This window comes from Equus caballus, chromosome X (genome assembly GCF_041296265.1).
Source record: "Equus caballus isolate H_3958 breed thoroughbred chromosome X, TB-T2T, whole genome shotgun sequence".
NCBI lineage: Eukaryota > Metazoa > Chordata > Mammalia > Perissodactyla > Equidae > Equus > Equus caballus.
This window is the reverse complement of record NC_091715.1, coordinates 42,143,264-42,159,250: the sequence shown is the minus strand read 5'-3', so window position 1 is coordinate 42,159,250 and position 15,987 is coordinate 42,143,264. Positions and strand designations below refer to the sequence as shown.

Sequence of the window (15,987 nt, the reverse complement as noted above, 5' to 3'; positions counted from 1 at the left end):
AGGTTTAAAAGAGCCTATGTGATCAATTGCTTTTCTTGCTGTGCTTATGTAAATAATTGGACCAATGTTATTGAAACTAGACTTATTTTGCAAACAGGTTTGTCTTAATTGGGCTATATTTGGTAAAAATGAGGGTGATTTTAAAGGGAAAAAATTATGTTTCAATAGAAACCTATATTACACATTCTAGTTCTGTTAATTTTCCTTGAGCTTATTGTTTTCTACCTGGATCTTGTAAACTGGACTGGATCCTGAATTCTTCTAGTCTCCTGAAAAAGCTAGCTCCAAATCTGCAAACTAACATTTTCAATGTTTTTCATCATTTCCATTTGGAATCCTTGAGAACTGAAACCGCACTTCTTCCTGAATCCTTGCAAACTGAAGCTTGACAACATAGTAAGCTTAAGAGAGATCACCACGATAGCATGCCTGTTGCTGTGTAAGCCACTCAAGAGATGCCTGAACTTCCGATGGCATCATCAAAGACATTTCAAACTGCAAAAGATGCTTCGACCCTGACGTCTAGAAATCTTGACTGGCTGCCCCATGGGCTCAGAAACTGGTTTATAATTTGCTCCAACCATTAACTTTGTTTTTTTTTGTTTGTTTGTTTCCATAGAAATGCTTCTTATTAAATACCTGCTTGCTTGCTTACACTATATACGCCTAACTTTGGGAGCCCACCCACATCACCACCTTCTAAAATGAATTTAACTAGACTGACCTATCGTCAGGACTAAGAGACTGGTTCAATGAGATGGAACAATCTACCAACTCAGCTTCTGGACTGTGAAACTTCTTAAACTTTCAAAGTGGGGACTGTGGGGGATGGGATTTACCAGCACAAAATGTATCTATTTGGCTTGACTATTTTTGAGAACAAAAGACTCTGGAGGAAAGTTTCACCTTCCCTCAGCTGCCTAAAAGAATTAAAGATAGAAGGCCTGTTTGAGAAAGGAGCAAACACTGTGAGATAACTATAGTATAATATAAGCTAGGTGTGACAGACAGGGAGGAACCTAACAAGGGCCTTTCAATCAAAGTCCTCCCCATCTATCATTGTCTTGGCAAGGCGTGGTCAACATTTGTTTATCAAACATTTGCTTTTCCACCTCCATGTAAGTTGCCTTCCTCCCCTTTGAAGTCCCAAACCACTACCCCCAACATCATCCTTTGTCCTTCGTTGAAGATGGTATTGAAGGTAGTGGCTTCCACCATTTTTGCAAGTTACTCATTTTTCCTGGGTTTCTCCCACGTATACATGTTATTAAATTTGTTTGATTTTCTCCTCTTATTCTGTCTCATGTCAATTTAATTCTTAGCCCAACCAGAAGGACCTAGAGGGTAGAGGAATAGTTCTTCCTCACCTACACATACATATCAGTTAACAAATAGTGACAATTGACATCAATAAAGGAGAGAGAATAGCTGTTTTAGCAATTGTATGTATTGAGGGTGTTTATTTAATCTTCTTGAAATCAGGCTTAGAATTACCATGTATTCTCCGATGTAAAATTTCTATAGACTATTTCTACATAAAATGCACAACCTATTATTAAATTTTCTTAAGTCATATATGTGTATCATTTTAAAGGCTAAATAATAACACAAGTGTTGAACAAAAACAGAAATCACCTGATTCTAAATCCTGCACCCCTCCCAAACCTCACCCAATCCCACCACACATAGCCTCCTCCTACTGGCTCCCTGAGACAACTACTTTCAACGTTTCTCTACTTCTGTTGGTACTTACCATGATATTTGAAACTCATAGGCTTATACTGATTGTGGCATATTTCAAAAATGGTCACAAATAAAACTTCTGGTTTCAGCCCCAACATATAGAGAGGGCAGAGATCACCAATCCCATCCTTAAAACAAGAAAACGCTGGAAAAACTGAATCCACCTATATTTTAGACTCCTCACAGAACTGAGCTGGCAGGGCAAACCACCACGTAAACTCTGGCGCAAGAGTGGAATCCAGAGTGTCAAAACCGAGATCTGCCTCCCTGAATCAGAATCCTCTGTAGTCATAATCTGGTAAGAACATTTAAATGGTAAATAAGATGAATTTCTTGAGGCTGAGTGTGGACTAGCAGGAAAGTGAGAATCTGCTCCCCCTACCCACCCCCCGCCCCATACTGCACTCTTAGGGGGCATCCACAACTTCATGGACTTTCACTCCAGGAAACAGATTTTCCTGGTGGAGATCTGAGAAAGATGCCCTTGTTTTTGTGTCTGGGAGAGAGAAAGAGAGTAATCATTGTCAAAATACCGCCAGAGTCTTCCATGACAAAGGAGTACTCTCCAGGGAAAAGGCTTTGCTAGACCCTTATCCTAGGTGGAGGAAAGCTATTGCTCCCGCCCCAGCCCACTCTAGCCCTCCTGTCTCACCTAAGGGAAACAGAAAAGTGAGTAGGGGCCAAGGCTTCCAGGAAATAATGTGGGAATACTGCAGCCAGGGAAAGGATAGAGGTCACGGGGAGAAGGTAATGCCCCTGGAGAAACACTTGTGAAGGTTGCAGCCCAGCGACACAGTCCCTCTAAAAGACTGAGATTTAGTCATGAAGCTGTGGAATTCTCCCCCTCCCCCACGCCTTATCACCACATCAATGGGCTTCTAGAGAAATACCAGTGGGTTATAACTGAAAGCGCTTCAAAAACACAGATTCTCTCTGAGCAGGAGTGCTTTGCGAAGCCCAAATTCAAAAGAGGGGACCGAAATAAGGCCACTAGAGCACTGGAGACCTCTGGCAGTCATACTGCAGCAAACATAAAACACAGCCTAGCCCCTAGCCAGATTAACATAAATATTCACACTAAATGCCTAGTTACATCAGGTCCTAATTACCCAAAAGAAATTTTCTGGCTTTCAACAAAAACATTACAAAGCAGGCCAAAAACTGAGAGAATGGAGAGAAAAGGCAAGCATTAGAACCAATCTCTGATATAACACTCATTTTGGAATTGTCAATCAGGAAATTTAAAATAACTGTGATTAAGATGTTAAGGATTCTAACGGAAAAATAGACAGCACACAAAAGCAGATGGGTAATGTAAGCAGTCTAGGGAAGGACGAACTATTCCTCTACCCTCTAGGTCCTTCTGGCTAGTCTAAGAATTAAATTGACATGAGACAGAATAAGAGGAGAAAATCGAATAAATTTAATAACGTATACGTGGGAGAAACCCAGGAAAAGTGAGTAACTCCCCAAAATAGTGGAAGCCACTACCTTCAATACCATCTTCAACGAAGGACAAAGGAGGACGTTGTGGGTAGTGGTTTGGGACTTCAAAGGGGAGGAAGGCAACGTACATGGAGACGGAAAAGCAAATGTTTGATAAACAAGTGTTGCCCACGCCTCACAAAGACAATGAGAGATGGGGAGGACTTAGATTGAAAGGTCCTTGTTAGGTTCCTCCCTGTCTGTCACACCTAGTTTATAGTATACTATAGTTCTCTTACGTTATTAGCTCCTTCCTGGAACAGGCCTTCTATCTTAAATTCTTTTAGGCAGTGAGGGAGAAGGTGACAGTTTCTTTCAGAGTCTTTTGTTCTTAAAATAAGCCAAAGAGACACATTTTGGGGTGCCAAATTCTGATCCCCCACAGCAGAGACATGGAAATTCTGAGAAAGGATTAAAAGGAAATGCTAGAAAATAAAAGCACAGTAACAGAAGTGAGGGGCTCATTAGTAGATTCTTCATGACCCAGGAAAGAATCAGTGAACTTGAAGCTAGGTCATAGGTCAATAAAACTTTTCTAACAGAAGTGCAAAGAGGATAAAATCAGGAAAAGCATGTAACTTAACATCCCGCCATGTGAAATTGGAAAAAGTTTGATGCGTTAATCCAAATACCAAAAAAGGACAGAAGGTAGAAATAACAGAGAAGAATGAATATTGGAAAGAATATGGGTCAAGAACTCCCAAAAGAAATTATAGATAGCAAATCACAGATTCAGGAATCATAGTAAATACCAGCAGTATATATACTAAATACACACACACACACACACACACACACACACACGCGCGCGCATGCACATCTAGACATGTTATATTCAAACTGCATAAAACTAAAAACTAATAAAAATGTTGAAAGAATAAGCTGGAGGAGGAAAACACTTTACCTATTGAGGAATATGGACAAGGAGTACAGCCGACTTCTCATCAGGACCCATGCAAAGAAGAAGAGAGAAGAGTGAAATATTTCAAGTGTTGATTGAAAAGAAAAACCACCCACCTGTAATTCTATTTCCAGAAAGTTGTCATTCAAAAGTGAACACGGAATAAAGACTTTCTCAGACAAGTAAAAGTTAAGCAAGGTAATCTCCAGGAAACCTGCCTTCCCAGAAATGATAAGTGACGTTCTTCAGGCAGAAGGAAAATCATATAGGTCAGGAACTTGGGTCTACCTGAAGAAAGGAAGGGGGTCAACGAAGTATTAAATGGATGTAAATAACATCTTCTATGTTTCTTATTCTTGTGTCATCTAAAACATAACTGTTTTCTAAAAGATAATAGTGACCACATAGTGGGTGATTATAGCATGTAGATAAGCGAAATGATGGACAGAAGCGTCCCAAGCAACGGGAGGGAGGAACTGGGAATGCTCTTTTATAAGGTACCCGTACTACACACAAAGCCGTACAGTGTTATTTGAAGGTGGCCTTAGATTAGTAAAAGTGTATATTGTAAACTCCATGGCAACCACTAAGAACAATTTAAAAAGAATTAAAAGTGATATGCTAAGCGAGGGAATAATGGAGTCATATGAAAAGCTCAATTAAAACCAGAGAAGGCAGAAAAAGAGGGGCAAAAAGAACCAAATCCTACACCTAACGTCATACTCAATGATGAAAGGTTGAAAGCTTTTCCCCTAAGATCAGAAATAAGACAAGGGTGAGCCAGGCCTGATGGCCTAGGTGTGTGTTAAGGTTCGGCGCTCATTGTTTTGGTGCCCTGGGTTCACTTCCCAGTCATAGAACCACACCACTCATCTGTTAGTGGCCATGTTGTGGTGGTGGCTCACATAGAAGACCTGGAAAGACTTACAACTAGGATATACAACCATGTCCTGGGGCTTTGGGGAGGGGAAAAAAAAAGAGGAAGATTGGCAACAGATGTTAGCTCAGGGTGAATCTTCAAAAAAAAACTCTGTCGTGTTTCTATACACTAACAATGAATTTTCTGAAAAAGAAATAAGAAATTGATCCCATTTACAATAGCATCAAAAGCAATAAAATAGTTAGCAATAAATTTAACTAAGGAGGTAAAAGGTCTCTACTCTGAAAACTAGAAGACATTGATGAAAAAATCAAAGAGGACACAGTAAATGAAAGAGTACCTTGTGTTCCTGCATTGGAAGAATTAACATTGTTAAAACATCAATACTACCAAAAACCATCTATAGGTTCAGTCACTTCCTATCAAGATTCCAAAGGCATATTTTATGGAAGTAGGAAAAACATTCCTAAAATTTATATGGAACCACAAAAGACCTCCAGTAGGCACAGAAAACCTGAGAAAGAGGAACAAAGTGGAAGCCACACACTTCCTAATTTCAATCTGTACTATAAAGTTATAGTCATCAAAGCAGTATGGCAGGGGCATAAAAATGGACACATACACCAATGAAATGGAATCAAGAGCCCAGAAATAAACCCAAGTATATTACACTCAATGAATATTTGACAGTGGAGCCAAAATACTCAGTGGAGAAAAGACAGTCTCTTCAATAAACAGTGCTAGGATAATTGGATATCCACATGTGAAAGAGTGAAACTGGACCCATACCTTCAACCACTCGCAAAAATTAACTCGAAATGGATTAAAGATTTAAATGTAAGACATTAAACTCCTAGAAGAAAATATAAGGATAAAGCTCCTTGACATGGGGCTTGGTACTGAGTTTTTGGATATGTCACCTAAAACACAAGCAACAAAATCAAAAATAAATTGGACTACATCAAACTAAACAGCATCTGAACGACAAAACACACCATAAACAAAGTGAAAAGAAAACCTACAGAAAGGGAAAAATTATTTGTAAACCATATGTCTGGTAAGGGGTGAATATCCAAAATAGATTAAGAATTCATTCAACTCAACAGCAAAAAACAAATAATCCAATTACAAAATGGCAAAGGACCTGAATAGACATTTCTCCAAAGAAGATATATGAAAGGCCAACAGGTATATGAAGGAAGCTCAACATCGCTAGTCATTAGGGAAATGCAAATTGAGGCCACAATGAGATATCACCTCACCCCTACTAGAATGGCCATCATCCAAAAGACAAGAGATAACAAATGCTGGTCTGGATGTGAGAAAAGGGAACCCTTGCGCACTCTTGGTGGGAATGTAAATTGGCACAGCCACTATTGAAAACAATTCGGAGGATCCTCAAAAAATTAAAAATAGAACTACCATGTGATCCAATGATTCCACTTCTGGGACTATATCCAAAGGAAACGAAAACACTAACTCGAAAAGATACTGCACCCCCATGGTCGTAGCAGCATTATGTACGATAGGAAAGACATGGAGACAGCTTAGGTGTCCGTCAATGAACGAATGGATAAAGAAGTTGTAAAACCTATATATATATATATATATATGTATGTATGTATATATTCACACTCACAATGGAATATTATTCAGCAATTAAAAAAATGAGGAAATTCTACCACTTGTGACAACATGGAGGGACCCTGAAGGTATTATGTTAAGTGAAATAAGTCAGATAGAGAAAGAAAAATACTATATGTCTCACTTGTATGTGAAATCTTAAAGAAACAAAAACTCATAGACAAAGAGATCAGGCGTGTGGTGAGCAGAGGCAGAGGGTGCGGGAGTGGGAATTGGAGGAAGGTGGTCAAAAGGTACAAACTTCCAGTTGTAAGATAAATAAGTACTAGAGGTATTATGTACAACATGATGACTATAGTTACCACTGGCGTATGATAGATATGAAAGTTGTTAAGAGAGTAAATCCTAAGTGTTCTCATTACAAGAGAAAAAAAGAGTTTTCCATTTCTTTTTACTGTATCTCTAAGAGATGATGGATAATAACTAAACTTATTTTGGTAACCAGCTCACAATATATGTAAGTTAAACCTTTAAGCTTTACACCTGAAACTCAGACAGTGATGTATGTCAATTATATCTCAATAAAACTGAAAAAATAATAATTTCCATGGAGAAAAGTGATCCAAACATGTGCTATCTACAAGAGACATACTTTTGATTCAAAGATACAAATAGCTTAAAAGAAAAAGGATGGAAAAACATGCATCATGCAAGCAGCAGTCATAAAAAGCTCTGGTGGCTATACTAATGGCAGAAAGTTAGGCTTTCAAAAGCTAAAAATATTACTAGAAATAAAGGGTAATGTTTTATAATGAAAAAAGTTCAATCATAAGGAAGTTATAACATTTATCCACCTAAAAACAAAGCTCCAGAATATGTGAAGCAAAGGCGTACAGAATTGAGGGAAGAAATAGAAGAGTCAACAATAAAAACTGGAGACTTCAGTAGTATACATGCAATAATGATGCAACAGCCATGCATAAGATCAATGAGGAAATAGAAGGTTTGAACAAAACTATACGCAAATTAGATCTAACAGATATCTATCACTCTAACCAAAAACGTTAGAATACACATACTTCTTGAGCATACATAGAAAAATTCCAGAATACACCATAAGTTAGAGCTTTGGTAAATTTTAAAAAGATTGAAATCATGCAAGGTATGTTATCTGATCACGGTGGAGGAAAAATGGAAATTAATAACAGCAGGAAATTTTGGAAATCTGCAAATATATGGAAATTAAACAACCCCCTAACAAGTAGCTTATGAGTCAAAGAAAAATTCAGAACAGAAAATAGAAAATACTTTGAGATGAGTGAAAATGAAGACACTATATACCAAAAGTTATGGGATGCAGTTAAATAAGTGCTTAGTGGGAAGTTTATAGCTTTAAAAGCTTATATTGAAAGAAAGATGTCAAATAAAAAACCTAACTTTCCACCTTAAAATAATGAAAAGAAGAAGAGGAAACCAAACCTAAAGCAAGCAGACAAAGGACATAATAAGGGTTATGGAGGAACTTAATGAAATAGAGAACAGAAAAACAATGGAGAATACAAATAAAACCAAAATAAGTTTCATTGCAAAGATAGACAAAACAGACAAACTTTAGTCAGACTGACGAATAATAAGAGAAAGATGATACAGATTACTAAAATCAGATTAAACGAGGAGATATTACTCCTGACCTTACAGAAATAAACAGAATTATAAGGAAATAATACGCCAACAAATTACATAACTTAAATGAAGTGAACAAATTGCTAGAAAGACACAAACTACCAAAACTGACTCAAGAAGAAACAGAAAATTTAAATACACTTATAACGAGTAAATGTATCAATTTAGTAATAAAAAAAATTTCCCACAAAGGGAAGTCCCTGTCCAGATGGCTTCACTGGACAAGTATACCAAACACATAAAGAAGAAAGAAGCAATTATTCACAAACTCTTCCATGATATAGGAGAGTGTGAAACACATCTTAACTCATAATATGAGGGCAGTATTTCCCTAACAGTAAAAGCAAAGTTATCACAATTTTAAAAACATAGACAAATTTTAATATAGATGGAAAAAAATCTGTCCTTGAGTAGGTGGTGGTTATTTTGACGTTCATTTCATCATTATCCATTATATCCTACACATCATCTTTTATATATTTTTCTGTCCATGCATTATATTTCCCAATGAAAAGTTACGCATAGCTCTTATGGTGCTACGATGAGGTGATCACAGGGAGGTACTGGGAACAGAAGAGAAGATCTAACTCAGATGGTAGACAGGAGGGGACGAGATGGTCAGGAAAGCCTTCCCAGATGAAAATGTCATTTCCTACTGAAAATACCTGCTGGCCCTCCCCTGCCCTTGGGATACAGCCTCTTGAGAACAGCATACGTGGCCATGCACGATCTGTCCCTGGTGCCCTCTAAAGCATTAAGTCTCACCACTCCCGCTCTGTCCTCTCCCCTCCAGCCATACTGAACAACTTGATGCTTGGAGCTTCTCCAACAAACTTGGCTTTTGTTAGCTCCCAGGTCTTTAGTCACATGGCTCCTTCAGCTGGAACTGATTTTCCTCCCTGATCTGGCTAATTCCACTTCATCCTCCACCAGAAAATAGGCTTTACGAGGGTGCTATTTGTATCCGTTTTGTTAAGACTGCATTGCCAGCCCTTAGAATAGGGCTTGGTACAGAGTAAGCGCTCACTAAATATTTGATGGATGAAGTGGAATTCATGAGTCCATCCCTTAGAATTTAGCTCAAACACTTCATTTTCCGGAAAGTCTCCCCTGATCTTCCCTAGGACAAGTTTCAAGCCCCTCCTCTGGGCTTCCATCGGGCCCAGTGCTTCCGTCTACCACAGCATCTATCACATAATACCGTCCTTGCCTGTATGCCTCTCTAGACTAAGCTCCCGTGGGGCACAGATTAGAATGCTTTTATTCTTGTCAGCACTCTCCAGTTCCCTGGCAAATGTGACAGTCCCCGGAATGGTGTGGGCCATCAGGAAATGTTAGTTGAATATATGGAAAGGAGGCAGACATAAAATGCTGAACCTTGAAGGATGTGTAGCAAGCAGCAAGACAGCTGCTACGAGAGCCTGGTGTACTCAGGAAAGTGCAAGTATTTCAGCGCTGTTGTCTCCCTTACAAAGCTGTGAGCTTTTTGAGGACAAGGACATCAATGGCAAGGGTAATGCCTTGTATCTCAGAACTCATTCAACCAATTTTTTTTGAGCATCTGCTGTGTGCCAGGGCTTATTCTACGTATCTAGGATGCACTGGTTAGCACAAAAGACAGAGTCTCTGCCTTCATGGGACTTATTTTAATATGGGAGACAGACAGTAACAAAGGAACAAAGAAATGTAAGCCAGCAGTACCCTGTGAAGAAAAAGTAGATCTGGCAAGACGGTAGAAAATTATGGGAATGCTATTTCAGGTAAGGTGATTCATATCTCCAAAACCTAGCACAGTGCCTTGCATACAGTAGGCACTCAATGTATGTTGAGTGGGTGATTTAATACTAAAAGATAGATACGGCGCAAGAGATAAAGCCCGGAAAAAGGAAGACTATCCCAAAATGTTAAAATAGAACACAGGAAAGAGGGTACATTTCACATACCAAGTGAGATTAGGTTTCCATAATTCTCCAGCGTCACATCCCTGTGGAGAGTCCTCTGGGAAGAGTCAAATTGAGTCCATTCCTTCTCTTTGAGAAAGCAAGACAGAGAAAGGAAGGAAGATAGATAACATTAAGAGGTTGCTTCTCAAGATGTGATGTAGAGGAAAAGCCAAGGGTTTGGCTGCACAAACTTCTACTGAAAGCTCAGAAAGACCAAAAGTTCAGAGTATTCAGTCCCACAAAAGCCCTTTCAAGAGACTAAAAGGGTGTCTTGCAGATTTTTCTTAACTACGCTGGAGGGCCTCTGGGAAGCTCAAGGTTGCTGTCCCTAGGTCATCCCAGCAGGACCCCCATGAAGAAGGGATTGCCTTGAACCAATGTATGGGTGGGGCTTTTGTGTAAAAGAGTGAATGCCAGTGAAATTCACACAAGCCCCACGGGGTTCTGGAGAAACTTCCATCAGCAGGAACACGGCAAGCTTGGACTCAAAGGGAAAGAGAAGGTACAAAATGGAAGAGGCTGTTGGACCTCTAATATTCTACTGGCAGAGAGCAGGCAGATAAGGACTACTCCGCTGCAAACACCTGCGACCTTTCATGAAAAAGAAAGGGTGGCTCAGAGGGCGGAACTAAGGGTCTGGAGGGCAGAACCCAGAGCTACCAAGGATTATTCCAGGCTTTAAAACTTCATCAGAGAGTTCTGTCTGGTGTTTTCCCGGCTGGATTTCCAAAGTGCTCTGGGACTCGAACTGCATTCTGCCTTCCATTTCGCTCCATATTAAACTAGAATGTTTATAGCTGTTATCCTCTGCCCGTCCCACCACAGTGTGTTGGGGGAACACAGCTTGTCACTGTAGCGTCACTGGTACCCAGTGGGAGAAAGATTGTGCCCCAGGAGTTGTACTACACGGATTATACCCAGGAACGTCATCCATACCTGATTTAGATGGTTGAGGCGATGCGATTCCGATGAGCTTTTGGAATTGAGCTGATGCCATAATACCATGAGACATTTGGAGACTGTCGAATGTGGTGAATGAGTTTTATGTGTGGGACAGATTGGACCACCGGGAGCCACAGGGCAGACTAGTAGGCAGAATTCTAAGATGACCACTAATGACCCTTGCCCTTGCATAATCCTCTCCCACTGAGTGTGAGAGGAGCCCGTAAATTTGATGCGACATCACTCGTGTGATTATGTTACATTAAAAGGGAAAAGAGATTTTGCAGATGTATTAAGGTCCCATATCAGTGGACCTTCAAATAAGGAGGTTATCTTGGGTGGGCCAGGCCTAAGAAGGTGAGCCCTTAAAACGGCCTAGGCCTCTTCTGAGAGACTCAAGCATGAGAGGATGTACAGCATGGTCCATGTGGTAAGGAACTATGGGTGGCCTCTAGGAGCTCAGAGTGGGACTGAATTCTGCCAATAACTTCAGTGGGCTTGGAAGTGGATTCTTCCTCAGTGCCTACACAAAGAAACACAGCCTGGCAAACACATGATTTCACCTGGTGAAACACTGAGCAGAGAACAAAGTCATGCCACTATGAAAATTAGTAAAGGGAAACCTCATCTAAAGTGGAGTCAGGAAGCCAAACAGAAAATGACTACCCCAGAAACTCAGCCTGTGAGAAACCATCACCACCCTGAACTCTTGCTTTTCTCCAATGGACTTTGGTTTAAAATAACCGCACCCAAGTTCCTCCTTTGTCTGTATGAAATAACATTCCTCTGCCTTGTGTGTTGGATTTCCCTGTGGTCGACTGTAGCACGCACGTCCAAAATCGCAATTCTTTGGTTATTCCTGAATAAATTTGTTTTGCTGGTAAAATGACTGGCTGTTTTATTTTTAAGGTTGACATAAATGGTGTCATGAGGTGGGATCCAAAGGAGGTGACCCCTCGAGAGACGATGCGCCCTGGAGCCAAGCAAGGTACTCACACCGAGGCCCTTGAATTCATTGTTTCCAGGAGTCGCTGCCTGCTTTCAGGTTGGTGAGTCCCCTCTTGGATTTCGGGCTCCACGCCCCTGGGGATCTGAGCCTCTGACTTTATTTGGGATCCGGAGAGGCTTTGTCCTCTCGAGGGAGGGACTTTGTCCGTTCGGTTCGAGGCTCTGTCCTTGGGCTCAAGGCATTATCCTTGGTGAGCATTCAATTGTTTTCTGAAGGCAGCACAGCTCCTTTTGGGGCTCGGGCTTGCTGAAAATCCAGGTGTTTTTCTTTGGTTTCCAGATTCCTTTTGGAATCAGGGATGAGAATCCGACAACTGTCTTTTGTTTTTAGATGCTTTTGGGGATGAGGGCTAGGACCTTAGCAACTTCCTCGGGTTTTCAGAGGAAATTTCAGAAATGGGACCCCGATCACCTAAATGTTCGGAGGGAAACCCTCCTTCAGGGACCCCAGCTGAGTTTATACTTGAGAACTTTGGGCCCCCTGCATGCACGTTTCTAACTAAATGGGCCAAACTGACCAAGAGTAGTTTGGAATTACAGTGGCCATTATGGGGAACTTTAGATCTCCCTAAACTCATTTTTCTTAAAAAACAAATTGGAAGACCACAGCTCTAAAATTAAGCAGAACAAGTGATACGTTGATTTTAATTGGTACCTGGAGGCTTCCAAGTGTGCACAGAGCTCTAAAATTGTCTCACTGCAAGATACTGTATCTAAACTAGCCAAAACAGCTGAAAAACTGAGGGAGAATAAAACGGCTTCTGAGGCCTCTCCTTCCCTTCCCCCTGGTTTCTTTGTCTTATGCTCAGGCCCTACCTCCAATCCCATCTGCCTCCTTTGCTTCTGCACCACCTCTGGTGCTGAAACTCTGGCCATGTGAGTGAGTAACCTTAACTTCATCCGTCTGCCAGAAACACAATTTGCACCCAACTGTGCCTTTGAACTTTGTACCTGAGACATGGCTGAAATGTTTAAAACGAAAGCTATAAGGTCTCTGTGTCTGTCTACATGTCATGTATGTCTAGGCACATATGTGATTTTTTTTTAACCTCTGGGTGGTATTGCTAAGATTGATTTGTAAAAGAGCCCTATTGAATTGGCTTGAAATTAAGCGCTTATAAAGTAAGTATGCATAACCTCAGAAATATAACAGAAACTTACCCAAATGTTTTCCAGTTTACACGATTGAGGATTAATCTTTAGTAAATAAAAGCTAGCTTAAGGTTCTTGGTTTAATTGAAACAGGCATGTCCTTTAGAGTTATCAGTGCTGAATATAATGCAGACATACAACTGTCATTCTACCTGGGTTTATTAAGCTCATTTTATCTCTGTTACAAAATCTGTCAGCAAGAAAGTAACTGAAGAGGATGGTTGGCTATTTAATGTCAAATCAGAGCATGATTGTTAAAAGCAATTAATTTAAATGAATTTAAATAAGATCAAAGTTTATACTAAGTTAAACTAAATAAGGGATGGTCATTGGATATCTAAATCATCTCAAACTAAGATGAATGTCAATCACTTAACATAGGTTAGTCTTCTCTTGGCTTCTTATTGCACAGAAGCTAAAGATATTTGAATCTTTAGCGAACACATTTTATACTACACTGAGAAATTTTCTATGAAAAAGGACGTTTCTAGAAATTCGTAAAAGATATTTCTAAGTTCACAAAGCTGAAAAATGCTAAAATAGTTCAAAATTGCTTACTTCTTTGTTTTTCACTGAGAATTAAGGATTCTAAGGGTGAAGAATTATAATCAATACACGTACTAATAAGGGAAACATCTCTGTATGTAAAGAAAGTAAGATGTGTGTTTTGATAAAAGAGGGTATAAGGAATGGAAATGCATTTTGTTGAGGGAAAAGAAAGTAATTTTGCCCTAAAGAGAGGCTGGTTGTTTTGGAAAGGGGAAGAGGGAAACACAGGACAAAATCTGCATGTGAAAAGAGAGTGTCGAAGGTTTGTGGAAAGGAATCTGGGGAAGGGAATTTTAAGGTGTGGTCAAGCTGGCGAAGATTAAAGTGAATGTATTCAAGTGAGTTTTAATACCAAAATAAGCTGATGCCAAATTAAAATTTGGCTTTATTTTCTGTTGAAAGGACAAGGTATTCCTGGGCTCTTGGTCTGTTTTTGATAATGGATTGTGAAAGCTTCTTTATTTTTAAGTAATATGCCTAGAAAACAGAGATTTTGTGTTTTATCAAGAAGGTTCCTGTGTTGTTCCTATCAGGTCTTTAATTACTTAGGAAAACTGAGTCTTCTTAGCATTAAAGGAGTTAAGTTTTGCTTACAACCATGGAACCTTTTTGTATTTGCCTTTGAAACCTCTTACTTTTACTTTGGTCGAATCGAGGCTTAAGTATTATTTCATAATGATCAGGGATCCTATTTGGTCAAGTATCCAAACCTTTGGATATTTTTGAAAAGCTTCCCCAAATATTCAAATTCTAAGTGAAGTCTTTTTGACCTGGATGTAACTTTGGAATTTTTCAGAGGGCACCTAGGACACCTCAAAAGATTCTTTCCTTCTCCTTATAAAAGGAGAGACATTATACTAATTAGGCTTACTTGGTATGTCAAATTACATGAGAAGTGTGTTCGAATAAGCAATAATAAACCTTTTTAGGTTATATTGTATGGGCGAATGTTACTAAAAAGTGTTCTAGAACTTGCATAAAATACATGAAAATCTGATATGTCCTAAGCTAACGTGATTACCTATAATTGTAGTTGGTATCGAAAATGTATGCCACAAAAGTACTCAAATTTACTTGTCAGTTGCATTTACCCATTGCCTATTGTTTTAAGCCTTTTGTTAGTAACAGACACTTATTGTTTTACTCTGATGCTTTTACAAATACGTTTCATTTTCAAAGAGATTCATGGAAAAGACTTTGATAGTACTCTGGAACACAGGTTTTAATAACTTTAAGATCATAACACTGAACTGGGTGGAAATTTCTGGAACTTGGCTGGAGGACTGATTGCTCTGATGTTTTGTTTCCCAAATGTAAGAGACCCCCTTTTCTCCTCTCCTTCAGGCTATCTACAACTTAACAGTAATTTGCTAAAGTGTATCTCTGCAAAAGGGGTTGAAACATTTCTCTTTTTCTCTCTACCTGATCCTCCCAGAATTTGGAAACTATGAAGTATTCTTTTCATGACACTGTATGTATTTGCATGGGTTCCCTGAAGGTCTGTTCTTCTTGTAACAGGGCATAATTGGAAATACCGGCTACATTAGCAAGGCTTTGACTAGAAGGTCATATTCAAATAAGATGTACATAGATTCAGAAATGACTAGACACCTTTAAGGAACTGCTTGGAAAAATTGGCCTGGTACCTTGCTTATAAGGTTTCAGTAAAGCAACCCCCCCCAAAAAAGAGCTTATATGGTTGATCACTATTTTTGCTGTATTTATCATAAATAATAAATGATTTATTATGAAAATAATGATTTTCTGACGCTTACAACCTTGGACAACTATAGACTTTGAATAAGAGATGCCTTGGAGTTCTCCCTCCTAACCTTCCCTGTTACTCAAACGTGGCTTAAATGGTTTCCAACCACTATGCATTTTCCCTCCAACGGGGGGCGTGACAACCAGAAGGGGTCCTTCCTGGCACTGAGGAACAAAACCACTATGCACAGAGAACCTGACTCTTGATCAGCAATGCTTTCAGAGAAAGATCTTGATCAAAAGGGGAAATGTGAAAAATAATAAAGAGAATCCTCATTCAAAATGGAGTCAGGGAGTCAGAAGTTGGAGCTCCCAGGCAGTACCAATGGAGGTCAATTACGGGAAAGACAGTC

The 15,987-nt window shown here is 39.5% G+C and overlaps 1 long non-coding RNA gene across 2 annotated transcripts in view; it reads left to right on the top strand.

Moving 5' to 3' along the window:
• LOC138921993 (uncharacterized) overlaps positions 1 to 15,545 on the top strand; it is a 54,109-nt gene extending 38,564 nt beyond the window's left edge. The window contains exon 5 of one of the 2 annotated variants that reach the window (XR_011435064.1): positions 12,071 to 15,545. This is a non-coding gene — a long non-coding RNA (uncharacterized lncRNA). Of the gene's footprint in view, positions 1 to 619; positions 3,161 to 12,070 lie in introns of those variants that run through there. The other variant, XR_011435065.1, reaches the window with a different exon arrangement.
• The last annotated feature ends 442 nt before the right edge of the window (positions 15,546 to 15,987 follow it).